We start from the raw sequence: 22,183 nt of genomic DNA on the forward strand, positions 1-22,183 counted from the left end.
ACATGCACTACCCCTATGTTTAATGAATTGTGCTACAAAGTTTGATTTTCCACATCCTGTTGGACCTGCTATGATTGCAGCAAAAGGATGAATAAAATGAATCATTTTTTTATACTTCTTTCTTCTTTGGGTATCCAAATAAAACTGAATATTTTTCTTTAAAAGATGTTATTTATACATTAAAGTTACTCTAAAATATAAATAAGGTAATATCTAAATAAAACAATAATATGAAAACATTATCTTACAAAATATTATAAAACACATAAATAAATAATAATGAGTAATGAAATTATCTACAACTAAATTTCATAAACATATTATTAATAATTTAGTTCACATTTTTCTTTTATTTTTTTTACTTGGAATTGCTAACGAGTTTATAATGGCCCAGTGGTATCGTATCTATATTATTTGGTAGAATGTGTCGCTTGGTATCATTAAAAGATAAACATGTTTTATTAATTTCTTGGGTGAAAATTATATGTTTTAACGATTTAAATCGATACATTTTACAAAATTGAATATTAAATTTATTAAATAAACATGACTTATAATTGTCTAACGTTAATTTTTTGTGACACATTTGTTAACACCCTTCGCCTTAGTAATAATTTTAGAATACAAAGTCTGTATCACAGATGCAACTTTAATAATACGCAGAGCAAAAATTAATCCATCAATACTAATAGCCCATCAAAAGGTTCTTGCCACTACTACAGCTAAATATCCTATAACAAGAGGCGAAGTGAAAGTCCTGACCATACCATCTGGTGTGCAGGGTAAGACACTGGACAATATATTTTTAGGACAGGTTCCTAAGAGATGTATCATTGGTTTTGTTAATAATACCGCCTTCAATGGTAGTTATAATAAAAACCCATTCAACTTTGAAAACTTCGGTATTTGCTCCTTTAGTTTATATATAGACGGTCAACAAATACCATCAAAATCATTACAACCATCATTCCCAAACGATGTATTTGCCAGCGCATACCACACACTGTACTCAGGTACCGGTATACATTTTCTTAACGAAGGTAATGGGATATCGAGGGAGCAATACTCAGATGGATACTGTTTACTAGCCTTTGATTTAACCCCCGACTTATCAGCTAACTCTAATATTCACTGGAATCTCATTCGTCATGGTAGTGTGAGAATGGAAGTAAGATTCGAGAACGCATTGACTGAAACAATTAACTGTGTAGTTTATGCAGAGTTTTCAAACATTATAGAAATAGATAAGAACAGAAATGTATGTGTGGATTATAGTAGTTAAGAAATGACTTTTATGTACTTATGATTAAATTGAGAATAATAAACGGAATGAAATATAATAAATAAAAATATGGTTTCTCATTAATAGTTTCCCTACTTTTCTAAATAAATGCATATAAGATATCACATATATTGGGATGACAATACAACGAGATGTTAGTTGAGGTGGATGATTGATAGGAATTGGAATTGTATTTAGTGCAATATATAAGAGTAGAAGGTCAAACGCGTTGGAATAAAAATGAATACATTAAACCTGCAAATGAGTCTCCATAAAATACATCCCAGCATCCAGTATAGCGTGTACCCCTCGAATCGCCTACCAATGCACGTACACTTACCCACATTTATTATATGCAATCTCGATCCTGACTCACAACCAGGATCTCATTGGGTAGCTATTCATATCAACCACGAAAAAGTTGGAGAATATTTTGATTCATTTGGACGTAAGCCTATTAGAGTAATAGCGGATTTTTTAAGAAGAAATTGTCGGGTATGGAGCTATAATACAGCTAGCATTCAGGACATCTATTCTGCCTTTTGTGGGGAGTATTGTGTAGTATATTTGTACTACAAGTTCTGGGGTTTCAGCTTGGAAGATTACCTCAGAAATTTTTCGTATGACTCGCCAAGAAATGACATGACACTAGTAAAGTTGTATTGTAACATAATGCAAATAAACACATAAAACACGGAAATCATATTTTTAATGTTCAGTAAATCCTTTTCCCATCTGTCCTGGTGCATTTGCAGGTAAATGCGTATGCGTAATGGTAATTTGCTAATTATGGATACGAAACTGACTCGGTGATTAGTAAATGAGGATTTGGACGAGACGTTACATTCTTATTATGAGGTGATTAGTAAATCGATTAATTTGCAACGTATAGCAAAACCTAACTTCGAAACAGAGAGAAATATCGCTTCGGGAGTGAGTGCTATCGACTCAGCACGGTCTGTTTAGTGGGGAAAGAGACCAAACTTTTTTTTTTTTTTTTTTTTTTTTTTTTTTTAGGCGGGGACTGCCGCTGAGCCAGAAACACACGGGGGGTTAGGTTGACTGAGGCAGCGAGTGAGGCAGTCCCCGGCACGGGGGGTTAGGTTGACTGAGGCAGCGAGTGAGGCAGAACCCGGCACGGGGGGTTAGGTTGACTGAGGCAGCGAGTGAGGCAGTCCCCGGCACGGGGGGTTAGGTTGACTGAGGCAGCGAGTGAGGCAGAACCCGTGAATCCCTACTACTACCGCATCAATATCCGTTGCGTAGTTTCAAAGATTTAAGCATACAAAGGGACATTGGGACAGAGAAAGCGACTTTGTTTTATAATATGTAGTGATACGTGATTTAAAACTACTTATAGTATCTATTAAAGGGAAGATACTCTGTTCTGTTTAGCACTTAAAACTACTTCCCTAATCAAATGGTTTTTTTTATAGAACAGGGGGCAAACGGGCAGGAGGCTCACCTGATGTTAAGTGATACCGCCGCCCATGGACATTCTCGATGTCATAGGGCTCGCGAGTGTGTTGCCGGCCTTTTAAAAATTGGTACGTTCTTTTCTTGAAGGAGGTTTAATTAGTTCAGAAATACTTCAGTGGGCAGCTGATTCCACACAGTGGTGGTGTAAAAACTGTCTTAAAACGCTTGTATTTTTAATATAAATCCATTAATTGTTAATAACCTAAAAAACGTATTATCACATAAATGTCCCATGCCCAAACATATGAGCCCGAAGAAGATATCAAACAATAAATCAGTTTCAAAACAATAATGTTGGAAACTTTTACGGTAAAGTGTGTTTCTCAAAACGTTTTCCCGCCAAAACCCCATTTCGCACTGAATGAGATCGTGATTTATCGTGCAAGGGGTTCTGCTTTCAATTTAATTTCAATAGCTCTTTGTGCATTAGATGAATTCATCATTATTTTGGATATTTTACCTATTTGCTTACTTTTCATTTTGGTTCAAAGGTTTCATGGCGTAAATTTAATATCAAAAATTAGATGGGATAGATGATTTAAGTCTTACCTAATTTATCAAAAAGGATTTTTTGTCATAAAGAAGTGTCGAACCAATGAATAATTATGAATAATAATGTTCTATTTTTTCACTTACTGCTTAGCACTTAATAAGTTAACGTGCATTAATGGAATCATACGTGCACTAATTCACATTCAAATGAATTTGTCCTTTTCAGTCTTCTCACTAGGCCCATTTGACGTGAAAAAAATTTGGAGACCATCTATAAATTATAGAGTTTTATGCCGTCTTTGGTCACGTCATTTGTACGCGTGTAACGAAATTATTTTTGCAAACTCAACAATGCTAATTGACACTTCTATAAAATGCCGAGTGTGGCCTTATTTCTGAGGGATCCAAGACATATATATATATGGCCAAGCCAGCCCTTGCCCAAAATAGACCTGGTAACGAAGCATTATTGCAGGAGCGTGGAAAGCTGGAATGAAGTCGAGTGAAATTAGGACAGCTCAGGGCCAATAAGGCTGGTTTCTATGCTGGGCCTCTGAAATTAAGTCAAGTTAGTGAAGTCAATTTCAATGTCCTATAAATTTTTAATTTTAAGTGATTTTATTATAATTTTTTAAATACAAAAGTATACGATTGCTTTTGGTAGGTAAATCTATCTTTCTATTAAATAAGCTCTAGTTTCATAATTTTATTGCGTAGATACATAAAAATATTCTGTTTCTAATTACTGAGCTTTCATTATTAATTAGATGACCCGCCGAACTTTGTTCCGCCTAACAGTCTAATAATATCGTGTTAACTTTAGTTAAACTTAATTCAGGATTTCATTAAGGTAACATTAATACAAAGTAGAATGTTGCGATATTGCACTTTCTGATATAAATTTTTTGATGTAGTAACACATACCTTCGTACAAGAACAGTGGTTATGTGTCTCCTGATTCACCTCAAAATCTGAATTTCTTGAACTGTCAGGAATTCGATGTAAAATCGATGCGTAGTTTTGTCAAGAGATGGCAGCACATGCTATTTGAACTCGTAAAATTAATTCATTGTTATTCGATAGCACTTAACACTTATTCTGCTATATCTAGGTAGGTATTATATACTATATTATCCGATATATATTATTCTGCGAATAACTAACGTCGGTCCAGCCGATCTTGAGTTATAACTTATAAGCAGTGTAACTATTACGACTTTGTTCTATATATTTAGATATAAATAAGACATTGTATCTTTCGTTATAAGGACTATTTTTTATTTAATGAAAAACAATTTAAATAAATCAATGCTACATACTTTTTAGGTCTGGCCCTCAGATTTTTGTATCTGTATCATGTTCATTTGTCAATCTAATAGGCAAGTCGGTGATCAGCCTTCTGTGCCTGACACCGTTGACTTTTTGAGTCTCAGGCCAGCCGGTTTCAAGATGTTTTCTTTCACCGTTTCAGCAAAGTTAAATGTGCACATAGAAATAAGATCTCGAACCTACCAGGACCAGCTGTACAAATGGCCAAGTAAAGACAGGTAAACACAAATACTGGTGAAATGGCCACAAGACTAGGTCGAGAGCCCGATCTTGACTAGATTCTTGTGCGGGGAAAAGATGGTAGGAGATAGAAAATTGTGGAATGCCTTGGACATGTGGTGGGTCCACATAAATATAAATACAACATTTTATTTAAAACTCACCGTTAATGTCTTGTGTTGGTATTTTTATAGAATAAAATGTAGTGCATTCGATATTTTTTTTTTATATTATTTATTTACACTTTGTTACATTCTACAAAAATATACGTATAAAAAAGCAGATTACATAAGTTATTAGACAACGGGAGATTAATCCCAGCCAACCCTAGTTTGGAACAATAAAAAAAAGAAACATCTACAGAGGTTAAAGTACAAGAAGTGCAAACATAATTAACAAAACAACTCAAAATAACATATAAATAAAATAAAGTAAAATGAAAAGAATAAACAAAAAATAAATACATGAACTATAATATGTATTAACAAAAATGTAAAAGCTTATTCAAGGGTTAAATGAGACACATTTAATAAGTGGAGTAGTAGCAAATCCGGCAGTCACAGGACTAGTTAAGTAAGTAAGGAGTTAATTGAGGATATTTTTTTATCTAATTTAATGAGACTATTTAAGCAAAAGTCATTTTTATTCGGACAAATTACACAATAAACTGTACCAGTGTTCTTCAAACCGATCGTTATCATCAAAGACAATTTACTTTAATTGTTATTACCCAGTGCTCAAAGCGTATTTCAATTCCGGACATTCAATACATTGAGCATACGTATACATCTATTATATGTAAATAATTATCAATTATAAAATTTATAAACATAGTTTCATAATCCAAATATTTCATATTTGGACCGTCTTCTTGAAGAATAAATAGCAGATTTTTCAATAGAATATTTTTAATTATTCAAAGTTTGTACCATTACTATCTACGCACTTTTTTGATCTCATAGTAAGTCATAGATAGAATTCCGACGAAGTCAATGGTGGTTGTCATAGTCATTGAAGCATCTCTAATTGAATAGCAGTCTGTTGTGTAGTGTGTGGTCCAGGGTTGTCGTGAAGCAGCAGTGTTCTAGAGCGAACCAGCCTTGGTAGTTTAGTAGCTTTTCCAGCATGGTTTGTTGTTAGTTGCTGACAATAGACATCTGCGGTAATCGTCTGCCTAGGTTTAACAGAGCCATAGTGGCCTTTACTTTAACTTTTTCGGAGACAGTTTTCACTTGGTCGCACGATTTGGCTGGTCTGCCTGGATCAGGAGCTGGTTTGCGATGAGCGCTCCCGATTATCGTATACGATCCACTTTTCAATACAGGTAGTGATTCGATTTAAAATCCCTGCATTGTTGTGCTTAAATTGAAACGGGAAAATGAAATGAATCATGGTTTCACAGTGAAAACAAATGCACGATAAAATAGCTGTAGAAATAATTTGGGATTCCTAACCAAAGAAAGTTCAGGTCAAAGTATCCGGTACGACAAATGGTAAATTTCATAAGTAAGAACCAAATATGCGGATGGTAGCTAAGAGAATAATAAAAAACATGGTCGTATAGAAATAAATAATTTATTCGGTGATAACTTAATCTAGGAAAATATGGTTTATAAACTAGGGTTTAACCAGAAAATGAGCAGTGTTGGCCTAGCGGTTTCAATGTGCACCTCTCATACCCGAGGTGCGATCCCCGGCTGTGCACCAAAGGAGTTTCTTTCTATGTGCACATTTAACATTTGCTCGAACGGTGAAGGAAAACAGCGTGAGGAAACCGACATGTCTTAGACCCAAAAAGTCGACAGCGTGTGTCTGGCACTGGAGGCTGATCACCTATTAGATTTAAAAATGATCATGAAACAGATTCAGAAATCTGAGGCCAAGACCTAAACAGGTTGTAGCGCCACTGATTTATTTTTTATTCCCAGAAAATAACTCGACGAGAGACATAAGATGGTTAAACGTCGGTTTCTTATTAAAGTTTCCAAACTTTCTTTATTGGGATAGGATATTTGCCTGTAAAAATATCAAAATAACCAACCAGAAATCTTTTGTCAAGGATGTAGCACGAGTATTTCCAGTTTGCAGACCACAAAAGGGGTCACATCACTAGGACAGAACTTCATTACTACAGTATCAAATCGGGTAGACGCATATGTACTCTGGGCCCAAAATGGTGTCGTAATTTTGACACAGATTATCATTGTCATTGTAACCATGTTTAGATTTAATGTGAGTACACAAATTATATATGGTGTAATGTTTGCAAATTTGATGCAGGATGTAGTACCCTACTTCAAGGTGGTCCTTTAAGTTTAAAAAAAAACAGCCGATAGGACGTTAGAGGTTCCGTTGTTGAATAATCCTGGCGTTACAAACCTTCACAGGTCTGAGAGTAAGTTTTCAAATGGCTGTTTCAGCGCTTAGTCCCGCTTATCGCTGAAACAGCCTTGAATTGGATTCGTTACTTCAATAGTGTTTTACAGGCTAAATTTTAAAATGCCGGCAACGCACCGCGAGCCCTCTGGCATTGAGTGTCCATAGGCGGCGGTATCACTTAACATCAGATGAGTCTCCTGCCCGTTTGCCCCGTATTTTATAAAAAAAATCGACTTCTTCCTTCAAGAAAAGAATGTAATAATTCTATAAAAGCCGGAAAAATTCTATAAAACGCACTCGCGAACCCTCTAGCATTGATAGTGTGCATGGGCGGCGGTGTCACTTAACATTAGGTGAGCCCCTTGCCCGTTTGGCCCTGGTCTATAAAAAAATCTACTTCAAGAAAAGAGCGAAATAATTTTTAAAAGGCCAACAACGTACTCGCAAGACCTCTAGCATTGAGAGAGTCCGTGCCTAGCATTATGATTTTCCGAAAAGTCAACGGCGGGTGTTATTGAGAAATGTTCATGATTTATTAATCTGAGGCCCAGAACTAAAAAAGTTGTAGTGCCACTGGTTTGTATTAGATATACTTCTTTGTTTTCTTTAAAGGAAAATAAAAATGGTTTCACGTTAAAACCAAAATTTTGTAAAATCAACCGAACGGTTGCTTAATTCTAGACATAAAACACAATTATTTATTAAAATTGTGTAGGAAGGATGTTTTTCTCTTCGCCCGACGTAAAGAGGTTCCTCGAATAGTATATCATATATAGTATATACCATTAACTGGCCAGCCCGTAGGACTAGGATCGAGAAATTAGCGGTCAGAAGTCGGTTCAGATAGACCTCGCTCACGGCAGACGCCATCGTATATTGTAGCCTCGAATTAGCATAGGATTAACTTATGATTAATTTGAATGATTGTACAGTCTTGAAAATGAAAATACCATCCGTACCATCTATAAATCATAGATTCCGTCCCCCTAGATTCAACAATTGTTTCAGGTTCGTGGGCATACAAGGCTCCGAGTTCACTTATTTGCCTTATAAATAAAACAAGCACGGAAATGTTTCGGCGTTTTGCTGTGTGAAGGGACTTCAAGCAAACAACAAACCACAAAAGTACATTTGTGAAAGTATCTTAAATTACCTGAAGATGTTTTCATTTCACGTGTATACTGTTAAGTTAGCGTTAAGTACAACAAGTTCTGTAGGGTTTCTTAACTGTTGACTAACTTCAGAGCGTAGAAATGTTGAGTAGTTTTTGCTTGCGCGCTTAGCGCATACATGGCGTCCGTGCTTAAAACCATAACAAAAAGGCGATTAACCTTATATTTACGCGTAACAACACGAACCGCACCATTATTTTAAACCTGAAATACAAACATAACTTGGGTCAACAGTTAAATGTAACTTTCGAGTCTCAAAACAAAAAGTTTTTTGACTCATGTTTATAGTTTCACTCGTGCCAAACCGACTAAGTGTAAAAGTGCTCCGGTTTTAACAAAACAACAAAGTGCGCGGTCTTTTTTATTTTGTTGGGTTTCATTCGTTTGTCGACGAATCAGTCGCGTTTTGATTGTACGGTGGGGTTGTTGTGTCGTGTTTCGCATGATAAACTTTTCTGTTCGAGAAAATGGATAAGTGAAATAAATCGATTCGTATTTCGAATAATAAAAGTCATAGAAAGTGTTATGTTGTTTTGTGTAAGTTTTAAACAGTTTTTAGTGCAATTCAGTGCGGTTTGGTGATTCATCTCAGTGAACAAGATTGTTTGTGTGTCACACAGGTGTGTGTGTGTGTGTGTTGGAATTTAAGTTGAAACTGCACAGGAAATGTGTGAACGTTGATTTTTTGGAATCAAAAAGAGTCTGGTTGCAGCGGAAATAAGGTTAGTAGTTTGTTCTTAACTTGATTTAACAACAAGAAGCAACTAGCTACCGTTCTTTTATAAAGTCCGCATAAAGGCATTCTTGATTTAAGTTAGTCTATAACGTATACTAGTGTATATAACGTATACAAACAGTTGCACATACGTAGACAAATGATTGAATAAGGTTCGAATTTTAAAACGTAAAACAATTATCAATATTGTATCAAGTTTTAATATAAACAAACAGATAAACTAATGCTTTCTCTGATTTTTTTGGGATTGTTTAAAACAAGATTTAGACATAACTTAATAATTAAATAGAATCTATCTCTTCTTTCTCTGCATTATATTATCGAAAAAACGCTAAATGTCACGTACATGATACCAATTATACTTTAATTATCTTTGGAGATACTAAGGTCTTTTGTGTTTGTTACAACGCCGTATTTATCTATCCCTATAAAAATCATTATAAATCGCGAAGGTGATAACGATTCATGATTGAAATACAATTGCAGACTTCGTAGTCTTATAGATAATGTCGATATATTTTTATACCTTGTAAGTACCTGTTTTACCTACCGGCTAGTTGGCGGGCTTAGATTTTGTAGTGTTTTGATAATATAGTCCTAGGCTGAATTAAATATAGTCGTAATCATGCTATGCTGCTCTTATCATTATTTGCAGGAAAAAATATTAATCAAATTTTAGATTAAATTTGATAGCAGCTGCATTAAAATTTTCAAGTTACTAACAGGAAATATTTAATAATCTGTGTGCAGTTGAGATGTTAAATGAAACAAAAATGAAACCTACTTCAAAATATTCCACAGACAAAACAATATTTATTACGGAGCAACACACAGAGACAAAAGCAACTCGCAATTTTATCTTTTATTTTTGGTTAAATATTAAAAGCCATTCTTGCGGTAATAACACTCTATTGTTCTGAGATTCCTTTTTCTTTAGTGGGATTTTTAGGTTAGTAACTTGCTTTTGAGAAGGTTTATGAGAAATGAAAACCAGTTTTGGTACGAGCTCGTTCGTTTCATGCAGTGTACGTGAACTATTTTTTACGTTTTAAGTAGTCTATAATATTTGAGAGATCCTCTTACAAACATGAGAGTCTGAAATTAGTCCTATATTATAATAATGTGTTCTTTACTAATGTACACTAAGAAATTTATATAATCTATCAGTTTGGTTACAATTGCAACAAAAGTAAATTGGATTATATATATAAATATATATGTAAGCATATGATTAATATGTAATTATATATATATTTATATATATATAACCTAAAAGCGTGATTTTAATAAAGTTTCTTGTTTACATTTTTATAGCTTGTGAGTAATGCGAACTCAATACATAATATTATCTGTAATGAATACGTCAGTTCGTCTCAATAAATCACTGACTTACAAGGGACTAATTAGTAGGAGAATATTATTTAATTATTTTATGTTTTTTAATTCATTGTTGAAATTAAACTCAAAAATAACTTTGTAACATTTGGTACTAAAGTTACAGACGTCTTTTTTGCTTTTTTGCGTTTGCTTTAATTAGTATTTATTTGTAGTAATAAAGCAAAGTATACTAGCGAATTGTGGAATCGACTACCGGCGGGGGTCTTCCCTGAAAGATAGATACAAACTCCAACTATAAAATTCGAGCGTACTCCTCCCTTAAAAGCCGGCAACGCATCCATTAAAAATGGGTGTCTATAGGCTGCGATGCCTGCGATTTTTAGGCGGCGCAGGCACATTTACCCCCCTATTATATAAAAAAAAGTTGCCCGCAGCGAGTTTGATTCTCATCCTTGAGTAACACACTCGCTCCTACAGAGATGGAAAACATATAGAGGTAACCGGTAAACCAAAAAGGAAGGGAAGGATTATGTTACCAGATTTACTGCAATTTCCCCCTCCCCCCGTTCCTTTTGTCAGCAAAAGTTCTCAAATATAATAGTAGGTACATAAGTAAAAGTATTCAGTTTTTGTAGGAATCCTCTAAAATGCATGTAATGTGTGTTAAAAAAGTAAATAATTACTGTTCCCGTAATCACCATCACGAATAATGAAAGACTCGACCCTCGTACATATTATATGTAATTGAAATATAATTAAATTTGCTTCCGATATTCATTTATGTTATAACCACAATTTCTTACATAGCGTACTCAAAGTTATGGTGATACTGGCCTGATATGAAGTTAAAAGTGACGTTAAATACTACTTAATTGTACAAACAACACACATTATAGATAGTCAATTGAAACGGGTTCCTTATCGCTGCTTAACGATCTCTTCCGGAATCCTGCAAATTTATTACGCGATGAAGCAAATAGCAATCGCAATTAACTACTCGAAATGTATCTGTCTAATTATCTATATAATCTCCTAATAAAGAATTTAGCGTACAAATGTAATTTTAAAAAATACACACAGTGGTGCCTCATCATCTCGATCCTTATATTTCTGTTTTGTTCATTTTTCTCAATGTGAATCATAAGCCTTCTCTGCCTGATACCGTCGATTTTTGGGTCTAAGACTATTCCTCAAGATACTTTCCTTTACCGTACGAGAAAGTATTAACTACATCTATATATGTATATAAATTAAAATTTGATAGAATAAAATATGACCAATGATATATAGATCCGTTGGGAATCTAATTTGTCAGGCATTGATTATTCATAAATCATAATTTGTTTATTAAATAGGGAATACCAGGTTTCTGTGTATTGTGTTTCTCGTTTGGTAGGTTTTATATTTAACAGTTAAATATAAAACCATACCGCCATTTATTCATATATTCATTTTATTCATAACCTATCTATGTATTACTGACCTATGTTTTTGTATTAACTATTCGGGAACTAAAGATTCATAGTCAAAGTCAAATCATTTATTTGAATTAGGTCTGTTTAACCTTTGTAAGTCAACGTTACAAGTTAAAAATATAAAAAATGACTTTAGTTTTTGACTTTTGGTTTAGCCAATTCCAAAATTTAGTCTCATAAGAATGGGCAAGAAACCCTATAAGTACTAAACATTTTTTTTATGAGAGGCGAGACGTATTAAAAAAAGTTTTAGGACTATTTTGGCATTATAGTTGCAGTTCTTTATATACAGTATGGAACTGCCCTTATATATCATTTAACCCCACAAAAATGTCTCATTTAAGTCAGTCAAGAGCATTTTTTATACAAAGACTTTTTAATATTCCCAAAGTCATACATTAAAATGTATTTACAGATTAATATTCTACAGACAGACACGTTAAAAACTGCAAATATGTAAATGTGGCGACATCTGTGGTCTCATGCATGTATGCAGATTCCACTTGTTTTTGTTTAGTTTTTCAGTATATCGCTCATGCATATCAAATACACGACGAAGCAAAATTTATTATATGTTTTGTTTAGTAAAACTGATAATGTGGTAAATATGTATGATGATAGTATTGTCTTTTATTAATTTTGATTTTAAAATTATGTCCAAATAATTATAAGTTTAAATACAATAATACATAACTATAATCCGTAAAAAAGTGTTTTATTAAATGTATGATGATTTTTTTTAAATATTGTATTTAAAGTAAAAGCAGCTAAAGCACACATTGGTGCCTGAAGAGCTACACAATTAAAAAAAATACAATTATTTATTTAATTAATACAAAGAACTCAACGAATTCATTAAAACAAACACAGAGAGAAATAACGTTTTATACTTTATATGTAATACCCGAAGTCACATCTATCCTAAAAATCTATCTTAAATTTATATAGCCATGCCAGGTTGGCTAGAAAATGCCTGCAATTATCGGGTGTAATTTTTAAGGTTTGAGAGTATACTCCATGAAGCAATGGCACAAAACTCCAAATGGGTAAACACAAGTTCTGTGTTACGTAGGTCTTTGGATGCTGCAAGTTCTGATGCAGCTATCATGGCGATGATCATAATATCGTATCATAGCGTACCTTTCACTACCAAGTTGTCGTGTCCTTACCAAACCAATATGACATAATATCCTTCAAATAGTATACCGATTCCTAATGCGCCAACGACCCATTAAAATGGGTGTTTACCTAAATGGGTTACCATTTTTGGGCGTCCTTTAGTATCGTTTGTCTCCCTATGCTATAAAACAAGGCTGGCAATGCAGCCTTCTGTCATAGTGAGTGACCATGCGCGACGGAATATCTATAGTTGAGCCTGCTCTTTGCTATTTTTTTAAGTGTTATAGCAGTGGTTCCCGTGTAATGTGTAAAGTAAGGGTTAGTAACGAAGACTGAAACGATTCACTGTAAAGGAGCGTTCAAGAATTACGTCACACAATTTTTGTATATTCTTGAATCCCCCCCACCCATTTAACGCATCGGACGTGTAAAGTATCGGAGAGTCGAGAATAATATAAACTATAACGCATAACGCCAATTCGTGACGTAATACTTGAATGCTCTCTAAACGAGATAGTAGACTTATTATTATTATGATTTTTTAAACTATTTTAAAAAGCCCTAATGGTGTAATATGTCTCAAAAGTCCCATCAAAGGCTCTTTCAATCTTCATTAGTGGTTCACCTTATCAAGTGACCTAGAAGACCTGAGACCTACGCTAGTCTAAAGGTTATCTCGATCCACCAGTGACATCGTACTGGCAAAAACTTTTCCTGTTAAACATAACGTCTCCTCAGGGAGTAACTTGAGTTTCCAAAGTTTTTTAGTTATCTGTGTGAGGTGTCCTGATTCAGGTTGGTGAAGGTGATTTTACTAACTGTATTAAACAGCGTGTCTTTTCCTCAATTTATTATTTTTTATGCTTGGAAATATGTATGCTGGTCCTGCTGCATAGGACAATCCTTTACAAATTCAATTGGTTGCTGATCTAATTTTACATATTTTTTATTTTACAATACTACAAACTGTAATTATTTTATTTTTATCTCACACGTTGTTTTATTGTTATTTTTATGACTCTTTAATGTATAATATTCCACGTTTTCTATATTTGTAAATATGTGGAACATGTATACTAACAATACACTAATTGACGTGTATAGTAGTTTTATTCTAGGAGTACATCTTAATATATATATTTCTTGTGTGCGTGTGTATGTGACTGAACTCCTCCTAAACGACTGGACCGATTTAGACGAAATTTTTTGTGTGTGTTCAAGGCGATCTGGGAATGGTTTAGATTCACAATTTTGTCCGCTGGACAATGTTTTTTTAATTAATTTTCAATTTATTAGTTGTTGTTGATTTTGGAATGTTTTACATTGGATCAGACAGACGGCGCTACCATCGCAGTGTCAAATTTTAAATAATATTCGAATTTAAATTTTAGTCTGTCCCGAAATTTAAAAAAAGTTTTGTTATCATTGTGTTATATCGTGTGTGACCATGTGCTGGATCGTTAGATATTGTCATAACATTAGAATAATAATTTTCATCAAAATGGCTTATTAAAAATTGAAATTTTGAAATTAAAGACGTGTAGACAGGACAACGTCTGTCGGATCCGCTAGTTGTCATATAATTATTTATCAATCAACCAATTAAAATATCTTTATACAATCAATTAGAATAAATGAGTGTTCGTCCAGTAGCTTCAACGTGCGACTCTTATTCAACGTATCGTGCGATAAAAAATTATACTTTTCTACTAATGTATGCAAGGATCAAAAGCGAAGACTTTAGGTTCTTCGTAAGTAACGAGTCAGTGGGGCAGATAAATCACTACCGCAGCTCTAGATAGATGCGTTGCTAGCTTTTAAGGGAGAGGCATGCTTTCAGTGTTATGTATACATATATATATTATATCCGTGTTATATATGACACGGATTTACGTTAAGTTAATGATAAATGAACATGTCCAATAACGTAAGTGTCACTATTGAAGATTGACGAACTTAGATCGTACCAATTCTTAAAAGGCTGGCAACGCACTTGCGAGGCATCTGGCAATATGTGGGCGGTAGTATTGCTAAAAATCAGGTGAACTTCCTGCCCGTTTGCCTCCTACAAAACCAAAGTATATAAAGTTATTGTATCGTAAAAGATTGTATTAAGTACTTATGCCCTTTGCCGTTAATTTATACAAAATTGTAGAATAAAACATTTAAATGTACGCGCGAAATGATGAAAATTTCAATAGTGAAATCGCGTCCTTTGTACTTTCTTCATACAAAACACATGTAATATAATTGTATAAATATTTCATGAGGATACTTGGCTGCGTTCCACACAAGAAATAAGAATGTCTGCTATATGAAGGCGTTTTACTTAATTTATTTTATTGCGTCGGCCTTGTATCTCTTTATATTAAGAGAATTTTCCGTTTTTAAAAAACGATTTTTTTCCATCAAAAGATTGCCATGTTATGGGATGTCAATTTATTTAACATTAAAGGAAAATATAAAAATTGCTTCTGAATAAAACTTTCGAAGAAAATACTCATTATTTACATATATATAGTAATGACCATATTTTGTTACACTCTGTCTTAAATACAATTAAAAACCTTATTGTACATATGTACAATTATTGGGATTTATATGTATATGTAAAGATTATAATTAGATTGGTTACGCTCGGCTACTATTTTGCCTTTTATACACTAAATATCTCTTGACTTTTAAATATGATACTTATTTATTTATTACAGAAATACGTAAAATATCCTTACAGACTATGCCAATACGATAATGTCCGTTAAAATAAAATATAATATAAGTATATCATATTAAGCACATAATATATTAAATATTAAATGTGAACTCTGCGAACATTTAAATATGTCGATGTCGAAGTCAGCGTTCAGTAGGCACAACGTCTTTGATGAACAGACTGGTTCAGGCCCTTGGTAATGCAAATAACCCAGGCCTTCGACGACGCACGTATCCCATAGGTACAAAGAAACCCCGTTCTTTGAGCACACTACCCCCTCCCTCAAGACTTTCAGTATATTTAGATATTATAATTAAGATTTCTTTCATAAAAGAATCAGAGATACCTAATATAGTGGGAATCGGTAACGGCAGCTGGTTTAAACATTAAGTTAATAATGGTATAGTGGGACGATAAATCTTACACACATAACTTGATAAACTTGAAACTAGAACAATTCTAATTACTTAGGTAAATCTTGGGCCAGTATGGACAAAGTCCTAAGTTTTGAACCAGAATTTCTGCCGCTAGTTTGTCTTGGGATTTAAATGCTTTGTGACGAAAAGTAAAACAATTTATAATAGCTATTGTCAAAGAATTATCTAAAAATTGATTTTTTTGACTTTAATTTATTACATTATTTACGTAACACGACGTAAAATGTACCATGACGTTAACATAATTTGCATGCCTATTTTTTGTGGATTTTTATAATTGATCATTATAAGTGTACCACTTTCTTGCAAATAATGATTTATTCTTATCATTATTACTATCGAAATTAACGCAAGTCAAAGTCAATAATAATGTGTTTTATTTGTATTCGTTCCCAGATACAATTTTACTAATTATTTTACAATACTTAAGTAATTGTTTTTCACGTATACCTACTTGTAGAACTTGGAACATATTACATCCTTTTTCTTTAATGAAATGAATCGTGGTCTAGTAAAAATAAATGCACGAGTATATACTATAGCTGTAAAAATTGAATTTGGAATTCCTAGCCAAAAAGAAAATATATATGTGGATACAACGACAAAACACAAATTTCATATGTAAGGACCTTATCTAACTAAGGACATACATTACTAACAAAACAGTATCAGTGCTGACCGCGCCTTTCTTACTGCTAGTGGATAGGATTTTAGCCATTAATCTATTGAAGCTAAAATATGCCCTTAAAAACTGTGTAATGAAATAGTAATTCTAGATGAATTGCTCGTAAGTTCACATGCAATACAAAAATAAATTAAGTAGAAAACCTTTTTCACTCAAGGCCTCAGATTTCTGTATCTGCTTAGCAGTCATTTATCGATCTAATAGGCAAGTAGGTGATCAGTCTCCTGTGCCTGACACACGCTGTCGACGTTTTGGGCCTAAAACATGTCGGTTTCCTCATGATCAACTGGATGTGACCCAGCGTGAAGATTTGAAACTGAAGCTAACGTTTGGGAATTACTGGTCTCATATAGCATAGCAAAATGTTCCATTTGTTGTTAAGTATCTATTTCTGAGGAAGGTGATATAAAAAAATTATATTAATTCGAAACGAAGTTCGCTGGGGTAGCTGGTATCAAAAAGTTTTCTATCAATGTAATGTGACTGACTACTATTAAGCAAATTTGCGTTTATGCGACGGGAGTTCTATGATATATATTACATAAGTATTTATTAGCTTGTTCATATGTGCTATTAAAGGAAATTGATAAGGCTATAATGTGAGCCCGTGTTCAATTTCCACTCAAATGAGCTTCGCTAATTGCATACAATGGTTGACACAGTTCGCAAGAGCTCAAGTGGCAGGGAGTCTTGGGCTCTCATCTTGAGATCTCTTTTCGGTATTGTCTTCCTTAATGAGGTGGTAAATTTTACATGGTCAAGTGTGGCATTTCGGATAAGTTTAGATTTTGTGGGAAGTCATTCATGAAAGTTGAATTGCATTGAAGTAATTAGTTAAATTGATAAGGAACTGAGGTTCAACTTTGGACGTCGAGATGGAATCCGGAACCTATCCTCAAGGTCTTTGCCGGAACTATTTGCCCATTTTATCATTTAAGTATAAATAAGCCTTCTGGCAATCTCAGTTTCCATTTTACCGCCATAGACCACCGTATTTTCTAACAGATGAAATTTCTGAATATCTAAAGGAATAAAGTAATAGTGACTGATGCTGCCCAATCTTATCTAAAATTTTTTTTTATCGCACGTGAATTTTTGAAATAATAATTTTATATGATATCGCTAAACGAATAATATTTAAATACTTACATTAATTGTATAAAATTGTAACCAGATAGACGCTATGTGTTTACTGGAACACTTAAAATATATATAAACTTTATTTTTCGCTCGTAAGTAATATAATATCTATGTCGCACGATTTTCCGTTATTTCCAGGAGAACTTACCTGAATAGAAATTCTTTCAAACTACGTGCCACAATGATACTTCCCAAAAACTTATTCAATCAGGCCGCGAAGCCTAAACTGTAATCATAGCTTTCCCGGTATATGTAGTTTTGTAAAAGAAAATCTTATGTTTAGATTACCTTGGACCAATACGATTGATATTTACATAGATCATACAGATCCGCCTATCTACCGTATGCAGACAACGAATTATATCAAAATTCCATACAAAGCGCACAGATGATAATAGTAGCGATCACGTGTCGATTCACCAACTAGATGGACTGGACTGATCATGGAATACTCCCAAACTGTTCACTGTTATAAGAGAGGTGATAGACAGAAAAAGGTGGAAACAGATTCGGCCCTCCAGACACCCAGACATGAGGTACCAATTTAAGAATGCGTGTGTTAACGATTTGACAGTAGGATGGAAAAGGTCTAGCAAATTAGTAAAATTTAATATGTATGTTAAACTAAAAACCTACGAAAAAAACAAAGAAACAGAAAAGCTAAATCTTTTTAAAACTACAATTATACATAATACAATTCTGTCACAGACATTACTAACTTACTGTCTTATATAATTTTTAAAGTACATAATATATAATTATTCTGTATAAACCGGTGACATTAAATTTTACTAATTATTTTACTTGTTTATTTAATCTCTTGTTAGAAGTGAAGTTTGAAAAGCCCCAAGCGGTTTGTAGTTTGTCAAAGGTTTAGTTCCAAGAAAACTGCAACTCATTGTTGACTTGTAACTAGAAGTTCCGAGCGACTTATTTAGTTAATTAAAAGTAATTAGCGATATGCTCCATATGTGTGGAACAGAGCCAAGTGAAGGGTTCGAAAAGCCTTTTAAATTTCAAACGCGAGCCAAACATTTAATTGGCATAATAAGACCAAAATGTCTTCTATAGATTGGAGAGGAGAATGCTCCATGTCACTACACCCCTTCGTTGACATATCTGGCTGCAGCACAGCACTATTTTTTTTTAAGACAACAAAAGAGTAGAACTCCTTCCATCTTCTGTAGACTGTTTAATATGGCTTCTTATAGTCGCCGGTGAAATAGGTATCTCCTTGATAGGCGTGCTCTTCAATAAGGCGCAGCTCACTTAACCTGAAATGGGATTGCAGCCAAACATATTTCTAGTTCTATTAAAAAAATGTTAATTACATTACATATATATACATTTATTCTTTAATCAAGCAACAGGCAGCTTCATCGCTAACAAGCAATTTCTATTTCAATTTCTTTTTCAAGCCCTAATAGGGCTGCCTAAAAGAAATTTAATTTGAAAATTTGCTTGGAACATAAAAATAATAAACACATACAGAGGGTAAAGTAACAAGTGCATAATTAATTAACAAAAAGAAACTCAAAACATTTACTTAACTAACTAAAATTAAATTAAATAAAAACTAAAGAAATAATATAAATAATAATGTGTATAAACAGACACGTAGAAGCTATGCCAAATGTTTATTGACTCACAATTAATGTATATGTATACATATAAGTACATAGTACCTACGAGGCAGAAACATTATCAAAAAGAATATTTTTACTTAAATAAAATTAAAACTGAGCTCGTCTGATATACATTGGTAAGGAATTGGATAGCAGTTCCAAGAATAATATTGTCTAAGGAACGCAAATCAAAACTACCTAACATTTATTATACAAGTAAGTATTAAGTAATAGTTATTAATAGCTCCTCATTATATACGGATATTGGGAATTTAAGTCTATTTACAGGGGTACTGTGTACACTATAATATGCTTTAGGTACCTAAGTGTTTGCGTATGTTAGTATGACCTATATTACAGCTCACGTTGCTTTAATAAATTGCTGTATCAGCTTACCAAATGTTGCCATCCTATACCTAGGGCATTGAACTGGTGAATATCTTCCCTCATTAATAAATTTTATTATATAACACAAAATATGTAAAATTTACTAAGAAGTTATATAAAATTCTTTAGCCAGGATAACGTATTAAGTATCTGCTGTGTTTGTCTTTATTATATAGCCTAGTTTAGATTTTTGAGCTATTGAGCCACGTTTACTAGATGCAAAAAAACATTATTATTATGTTTCTTATTCGTGTCATTAAATATATATATATATATATATATGTAAATATATATGTTAATGACACGATTGAGATAAATATTTATTATTCACAAACTTTTGAAACTTCTTACTAATCATTATTAAAAAAAAATGCTTAACATTTGACATATGACATTTGATATTTATAAATATACTATGCAATGTAAGCGGAAAAAATGTAATTATTTACGACGTCACATTAGAAACCTCAAAAATAACAAAATAAATATATATACTTCTATGTAACTCAAACAGTCATGTGATTATTTCGTAAGTGAAACCTACGCTGCCCACTGAAGTATTTCTTTAAAGGCCTGCAACGCACTCCCGAGTCCTCTGGCATCGAGTGTCTGTGGACGGCGGTATCACTTAACATCAGATTAGCCTCCTGCCCGTTTGCTCCCTGTTCTATAAAAACAAATATACCTAGCCACTGGTATCCTTAACAGAAGACCTATTTAGATTAATGCCCGCAAATGTAAGCATTACCAAATCCATATTGAGAGATTGTTTTATTTGTTCACTCATTAACGACAGCTGATTGTCACTTCTAATTGGCTTAAGGATTCCAGTGACCACTCCACGAGTGTGACAAATCTTGAGTCAATAGGTCCAAGGTTTATTTATTATTATACATTTATTGCCAGTCCACAAAGCGTAGAACGGAGAAGAATGATGCAATAAAACTTGCCACTTTTTCATCGCCGACTATTATGTTTTACAATATTCTTCCTTTATAAAGATCTTTTGTCGTTCCTTTTGTTTCAAAGCCAGGTATGAGTATTATAGATAGATATTAAGTAACCAGTCGACCCGACAGATGCTGTCTTGTTTACATATTGAATACAAACTGTTTTAAATATGGTGTGTTTGAATTTGAAATCAAGTCGTTTGTTAATTCCATAAAAAAAAAACTTTTACGGCTTAACAATTTTTTATTGAAGGAATAAAAATTCTAGAAAACACTTAAGTAAACACACAGAATTAGTTTAATAAAAATCGAGTGATTTAGTTTTTGGGACAGTTTAATCACAAATCAAATCAAATAAAAAATTATTTATTCAATTTAGATGCGACTTAAGGCATGCTTATGAATGTCAAAAACGTTTACAAAATTCGCGAAAGAGCAAAACTACGCCATCCGTTCGCAAGACGACCAGGAGGTCTTGTTCTGAGAAGAACGGGCAAGAAACTCAGCAAGTTTTATCCTCCCTTTACATACAATAATTCAAACAAACGCACACTAGATTACATTAAATAAATAATACAAAGTCTATTAATTGGCTTAGAACTGTTTAATCAGAGTGTAATTACGTAATTTTTAACAAAGAAACTTTCTTCGAAGTTCGCTGTTTTGTTTACGTGTATCCGAATTATCTTCATTATTTTTTATTTTCTGTAATAGAGCCGTTTACAGGAAAGTTTTTTAAAATGTTATTAATTAAAATTATAAACTTTTTACTTAATAACGTTTATCCAATCACGCAGCATAAAATCATTATCATTATTTTTATGCTGCGTTTTGAAATTTCATGTATATAAATAATAAAAATCCTATGTCAGCGTAAAACATTTAGAGTAGTCTCGTAAGAACCCGTACATTTATAGTTTAATTAAAAATAATGATTAGCTATAAAGTTTTCTGCATAAAATCTAAATTTTAAAACCTTCTCAAGCTTTTATTTCCATTTTTCTCATCGTCTTCGGAGACGGAAATAAATTGAAATTAATGACGTCACCACTTAATTAAAATTTTGAAATTCAATTCCTTTTTGCGGCGTTAGTAACTAGCTCAGAAACGTCATTTACAGACTTTAAACTAAGCATATTTTAGTTGTAATGTTTTCTTATTCCACCTTCTATTAATGTCATTAAAAGTATTAGGTATTTTATATTCAACATTCTACAGGGCACGTG

The 22,183-nt window shown here is 33.2% G+C and overlaps 1 protein-coding gene across 1 annotated transcript in view; it reads left to right on the forward strand.

Moving 5' to 3' along the window:
- The first annotated feature begins 8,461 nt into the window (after positions 1 to 8,461).
- The window catches only part of LOC111000072, a 166,660-nt gene continuing 152,938 nt past the window's right edge, over positions 8,462 to 22,183 (forward strand). Inside the window, exon 1 of the mRNA XM_022269414.2 lies at positions 8,462 to 9,074. The gene's annotated coding sequence lies outside the window, so the exon portion shown is untranslated. The remainder of the gene's footprint in view (positions 9,075 to 22,183) is intronic.

This window comes from Pieris rapae, chromosome 16 (assembly GCF_905147795.1).
Source record: "Pieris rapae chromosome 16, ilPieRapa1.1, whole genome shotgun sequence".
Classification (NCBI taxonomy): domain Eukaryota; kingdom Metazoa; phylum Arthropoda; class Insecta; order Lepidoptera; family Pieridae; genus Pieris; species Pieris rapae.